Source organism: Neolamprologus multifasciatus, chromosome 19 (assembly GCF_963576455.1).
Source record: "Neolamprologus multifasciatus chromosome 19, fNeoMul1.2, whole genome shotgun sequence".
NCBI classification, from domain to species: Eukaryota; Metazoa; Chordata; class Actinopteri; order Cichliformes; family Cichlidae; genus Neolamprologus; species Neolamprologus multifasciatus.
Genome location: NC_140457.1, coordinates 23,793,823 through 23,800,103, shown reverse-complemented (window position 1 = coordinate 23,800,103; position 6,281 = coordinate 23,793,823).

Below are 6,281 nucleotides of genomic sequence, written 5' to 3'. Positions count from 1 at the left end.
AAACATCTAGGCAAAATGAGGAACATAAAGAATATTTTCACTTCCTTAAGAAAAACAGAAGTGTCAGGCCTGAACAGATTTAACACTCTTTTCTATTATTTGCCACAAAAATGTGAGGTATCCCCCAAACAGCGCTTAGCTTACATGCATGTGACTTAAACGTACTGGTATTGTTAACAAAAGAAGTAAGTAGCAATACATTTATTTCAGGGCTATGAAAGACATTTAAGCTTAATTAAAAACTGCAAGTAAATCACTGATAGTAATGTCTGAGTACTCTGAGGCCCAGGAACAAAACCAAAACTCCAAATGGGCACCCTGGACTGCTTTGAAAAATGTGAAGGAAGTCATACATTTAAGTATATCTTTACAGGTTTTTCAGCTTGTCTTAATCATAAAAAGAAGGAAAAGTTGTATGGCCCTATGGCCATTCATACATAAAATAAAGAGAGGATGAATAGTTGCTACTACCAATAGTACCTACAAGAAACTGTTTGCCATTTTTCTTTTCTTTTCACAGGTTTCTTTGATTCTTTCATTTGAAAGTTTAGAAAACACTCATAGCTGGATGTAAAGTTTAGATTCCCTTAAAACCCAAAACCTTAACTGATTATTATATTTCAGTTCTAGTTTTTTGTTTTCAGGGGAGTCACATAGAGGAATTGTATCTTTTTACACAAAACATGTTGATGTTGATATCTCTCTGTGTCTCACGCACATATAGACTGTAGTACCCCTATCAGTCAGTTTCCTATTTTAAACTCTACTTGAGCTTTTGAAAAGATTACACACTCAATTTGTGTTTCTCTGGTTTCAAAAGCAGGCTTTCAACCTATTTGGGGATAATAAATTAGAAATTTCTCCTACCGTTTAACTCTGAGTTAGAACTGACAGTGGAAAGTGGAGTTTGCCAAACGTGATGGAAATATAAATGTTTAAATTGCCAACAAAGTTAGGCCACTGGAGAAAATGAAATTTTGAAGAAATCTGCTGGTCTTTTGATTGAGATTGATCTGAGAAATTTTTGCTCTAGTATATTCATGTTTTAAGTATTACACCCCCCCCCCCCCCATTTAAAAAAAAAAATTACAATTGTAGGGGCCTTTAACTTGAATACATGAAGATCATAAATTGGGATGCTGTAAAACAAGCTTTTTGTCTCTCCTGTTTCCAGAAGAGGAAGCATTTTCATGGTTTTGCTCATAATATCTTAATTTTAAAGTCTTTCCCACAATGTCACAAGACATTGGTGCAACTTGACGTGTAACCACAGGGTTAATACAAAATAGTATTTGCAAAACATATGAGGCTAAATGAAAAAGTGAAAGTATCAGAACTGTTGCCTTCTAAGTCCTGTGATGGAGGAAAGCAGCCGGTGAAACAGGAACTGGCAGACACCGCAATTACCAAAGCCAGAAAGAGTGGAACTATGGCTCTGCTATAAGAAAAGGGAGACTTTACAGGAAATAGCCCCGTTATTATTCATCTGCTGCTGCATTTTCCAGATGTCTGCAGTTATTAATGCTGGGATGTTGCGACTAGAGGTGGTCAAAGGTGTTCTTGTCCAAGCATAACCAGGAAAAACACCATGATACGCAAACCCATAATTTCCACTCCGTTTGCATTCTGAAGAAGAAAACACAATCTGAGACCATATTTACACTTTTTTTAATGTAGCACAAAAGCCTTGACTTCATATCAAAAACTAAGATTTGCTCTTTATGTGTTATCTTATGGATGCAAAAGGTCTCAAAGGAAATAAAGAACTTGACAATGAAGGTCAACAGAAGTTATTGCTTATTTAAAAATGTGCATTTTTACGCAGTCATTTTGCCTGCAAGTCAACATATGAATCCTGCAGAGTTACCTGGTTTTCTGCACTCATACTTTATAAAATATATTCACCTCAGACCATCTATTGTACTTATAATGGGCCAGCAATGATACTCATTTCTTTTCTGTCTTTATTAAACAGAGCAACCACTGAACGATCACACTGCTTTTGTTGAGACATGAGTGGTCTAAAGGTCTGCTACTTGGTCTTCCTCTGTCTCTGTTATTCATAATCTGTGTGGTGATGTTTACATGTTAGCCTGTAATGGCCTTTTGTTGCCAGTGTCATGTGTGTTCAGCCAGCTCAATATTTCCAGTAATATTGTGAAATATTGTGAAATATTAAAGCGCTCGCTTCTTAAATGTGCCACAAGCAGATGATTAAAGCCTGAACAGAGTGGACATTAGCTTTAAGGATTCCTTTGATATTACAGCTGCTACTCTTTTAAACTCACTGAAGATTGGGCTTTGTCTGAAACACTCTGTGGGCTAATCACAAAATATGAACTCTTTGAAATAATTTTACTTTATGCAAATAACCTATCCCTATGAGGAATTCTATTTTAGGATCTCTAACCCACCCTTACATTTTTACAACTTAGCAGTTGTACTGATAAGTCTGTTAACTTACACAGTTTTTAGACTTTTACCACCTTTGCTCCCTGGCTTATAATGATCTGCAGTACCATGATATTGACCAAAATCCACACACTATCTATCCATTCTCTTCCACTTATCCTTATCTGAGGGAGCACGTCCCAGCTATGGATATGCATATGGTGAGAGGCAGGGTAAAACCTTAACAGATCACCAGTCTTTCGAAGAGCTAACACACAAAAGTTAATCATCAACTAACTAACCATGCTAAATGCATGTGTTTGTATTGTGAGGGGAAGTTGGAGTACTCAGAATGTGCAAACTCCACACAAAAAGGCCCTTCCTGCTTCCTGCTGTCAGGTAACCATGCTAACCACCATGCCATTGTGCTACAGTCAAAAAAAAAGAAGCATGATTTTATTTACTTTATATGCACAGTCTGTGTAAAAAATGTAATAGCTGTTGTTCAAAAGAGCAAACCCAGTCAACATGAAAACTCCAAGTAAATCTGCTATCACTGTAAACACCAAACTACTTATCAGGCTGAACCTGTACAACAGAGTGACCACGGATACTCCAAATTTCTCTTGAGTTTTCTTTCCGTTCAAAACGAACACAATGCCACAAACGGTCATTTATTGGAAATCATCATATCCGCTTTCTTGTGAAGCAGACTTAACCTTGGAACAACCATATGAGTGTTTAAAAATAGAGTTCTGCATGCGCTTAGCCAAGACTTCATTTTTAGAAAGTGCAAAAATATAGGAGCTCTAACACAACCTTGAGCAGCACCAGTACTCATTGCCTTCAGCTGGGTCACAGTGTTATTGACTTTAAATAAAAATTATACAGTTTAATGATTAGGAGGGTACATCCAATTGTTTTAGCTTGTGGAAAAAAGAAAAGAGTAGATAGCATTAAATGCAGCGCTAAAATCTATAAAAAGCAGCTGAACATAAGCTGTGGGATCTTCAAGATGTTTTAAAACAAAGTGCATAATGCTATGTTTGTGTGCTATGTGTATGTGCATAATGCTATGTGTGCTTCTCTCAGGACTTCAGACATTCTGTAAGCCTGTTTTAGTGATGCTCGAGTCACATTTAAAGGATGACAGGGCTCATTGTGGAGAAAACACTGGCACAAAAATACCCTTGACTGTTATGGTCTTTTTATATGTGAGCAGCAACTAGCAATGGTTTGTGGTTAGTGAGTAGAGGTATATCTAGAAGACTGGCATGGACAGCAAAGAGAGAAACTATGAAAGGAGACCAAGAGGCAGGAATACAATCACCAACTGCAACAGAAAGCGAGCAGTCTCTAACAGGGGCAGGAGGGCGAGGAGGACGTGTTGTTCCGTTCTGTCAAATAGCTAGATGATGAGTTAATGACTTGCTTAACCTCTGCGGGGATTATTGTTTTATAAATCAAATGTTGTTTTTGTGCCATTGCCACGTTCAAATTATTTTAAAGCCATTGCTTTGGATTATGGTTGAATATCCTTTGATGAGGAACACATAACTAAGTGATGTGGCATAGTGGTGATGTAAAGGAAACATACTTGAATGGGTTCTTTATTAGGAAGATACACTGTGGTTTGTTAGCTGATGCACACTTGTCAATGATCAACATGACTGGCAAGGGACTCATAACAGCATGTAAATTACCAATTACATTTTCCATCCACCTGTTAGTGCTGTCTTTGTGTCGCGGTCTTGAAATGGTCAGTAGTTTTGATAGGTTGGACTATCAACATCCAGTCTCCATCAGATTGTTATCTGTGATAATCAGGTTTTGTCATGGCTCTAGTTCACAAAGCGCTAACGTTCCCGTTATCTTGGTTTCCAGTCTTTACTACATGGCTTCTGAGTGCACACCCCTTTAATACCCACTGACCTGTGAAGTTGATCAATTTCATGTGGAAGATTCTGGCCAAATACTTACCAGTCATTTGAATCACCTTACCACAGAAACCAGACATATCATCATATCATCATCAGCTTTTTAGCACCGTTAGGCAATCTTTGACATATAACTTGGCCTGGACTAATTCTCCTCTCTCCCAAAGTTGCCCTCTCGGACTGTCTTACCAGTTTTTCCAAGCCTTCTCAGTTTCTTGATTCCAGAAATAAAAACTTTGAACTATAAACTGTTAAGTCTTGGGTCCTGCTGAGGAGTCTCCAAGCCAGTGCTGCTGTAACACTGTATGAAAGATGAATGTCTTTCTTATCTGCAAGAGTTCAGCTCGAGTTTGAGGGCTGGCCTCTATTTCAGTATTTCAGTGCCTTTATTAAGCCAGTTCACTGCTTCACAATGCCACTCTGACAGTGGAACAATGATCTGAGTGGGTGTATTTTATAGTTAGTGAAATGAGTGTGTTAGTGCTAATATGGTACAATATGGCTAAGAGCCTAAAACCTATATTGATAGAATGACAGAGGAAGCAGATGCCACAAAGCAGGCAGTGCTTTTCAAAGTAGGGTGTTAATAGCACCTAACTTTGAACTTAGGGCCTGTTTATGCTAATCAAACTACCTCCAGCAATTTCACTTGTAAAATTCAGATTTCTCAGATTTGGAAATTGCAGGTTTCTAACATTTATGTGACCTAAATTTGTAGGATACATTAAATAGCTGTTTGATTAATGTGCAGCTTATCAAATGGGTTTAGGGCGGTGGTGCAGAATCTAGTTGACTCATATGATGTAGAAATTTGGTTAACGTTTGTGCTACATTTGCATTTAAACCTCTGTAGTGGAGGGAGTGTGTCTTTCTGAATCACAGAAGCTCGTCAGAATAAAAAAGTCCATATCAACAGATGGGTTCCGACCCAGTGCTTTGAGTTGAATATATTTTGATGGTTTAGGATTTATGTTTAAGTTCATTTAGCTGTCTTAAGCTCATTCTGTTTGGCCTAGGTTGCCCTGTTGTAGTTCATTGTTTATAAGATTCCCCTTGTGTCTCCCTCACCCTTCATGTGTTCCAGTAATGTCTTTGTCTCCTGTCCTCTCCTCTTGTTTACATGTGACACATTCCTTCTGTCATGTGTGTTTCACCCCCGCCATCATGTTCTGTTAGTCCTTTGTTGTGTCCATGTCTCATGTGCCGTCCCCGTTTCCCCTCTGTATGTTTTTAAAGTGTACGTGTTCTTCGTCTGTCCGTCGTTTCCAGTCCACGTCTGTCGAGGCTTCCTGTTTTATTTTGACAGTCACGGGTTTTCCATGTTCAGTATGTTTAGCTTTGTTTTCCAGGTCTCTCTAATTATCCGGGTTTAGTTTTATAATGCTTAGTTTTCCCAGTTCAGGCGATCTTCTGTTTAGTTTATTATTTATGTTTCTCCTAGTTTGTTGTTTCTGCCTTAATAAATGGCGCCCTTTTAGTTACTTCCCGTTTTCATCTTCTGTGGTCTGCATTCGGGTCCTCACTTAAAAGAATCCACACGATCTGTCTACGCATATCGTGACAATGTCTGTGCATATACACACAGAGACGCAACAAAATCAAGTCAAGACCATGAATTTAGGGATCTTATCTTGCAGTCGTTGTCTTTCGATTCTCTCTGCGTTTGCTCCACAGCAGGAAGTTAGGAGGGAGGCGTTTGATCGTGTTACACTGATGATCAAACATTAAAGGATGTGAATAACATCCGGATGGCATCTGAAAACTCCCTGTGGATGTAATAAATGTTGCGATTTGTCTGATAGCTGTCCATTACATCTTATTTATTATAGGTTACTTAAAAATGACTGGAAACATATGTAACTGAACCAAATGGCCTCCATGATTAACCAACTTATCCACACAGATAAGTTCATCTCATTGGCAGCTGTCAGCTGATGGCTCAGTCAGTAGCTT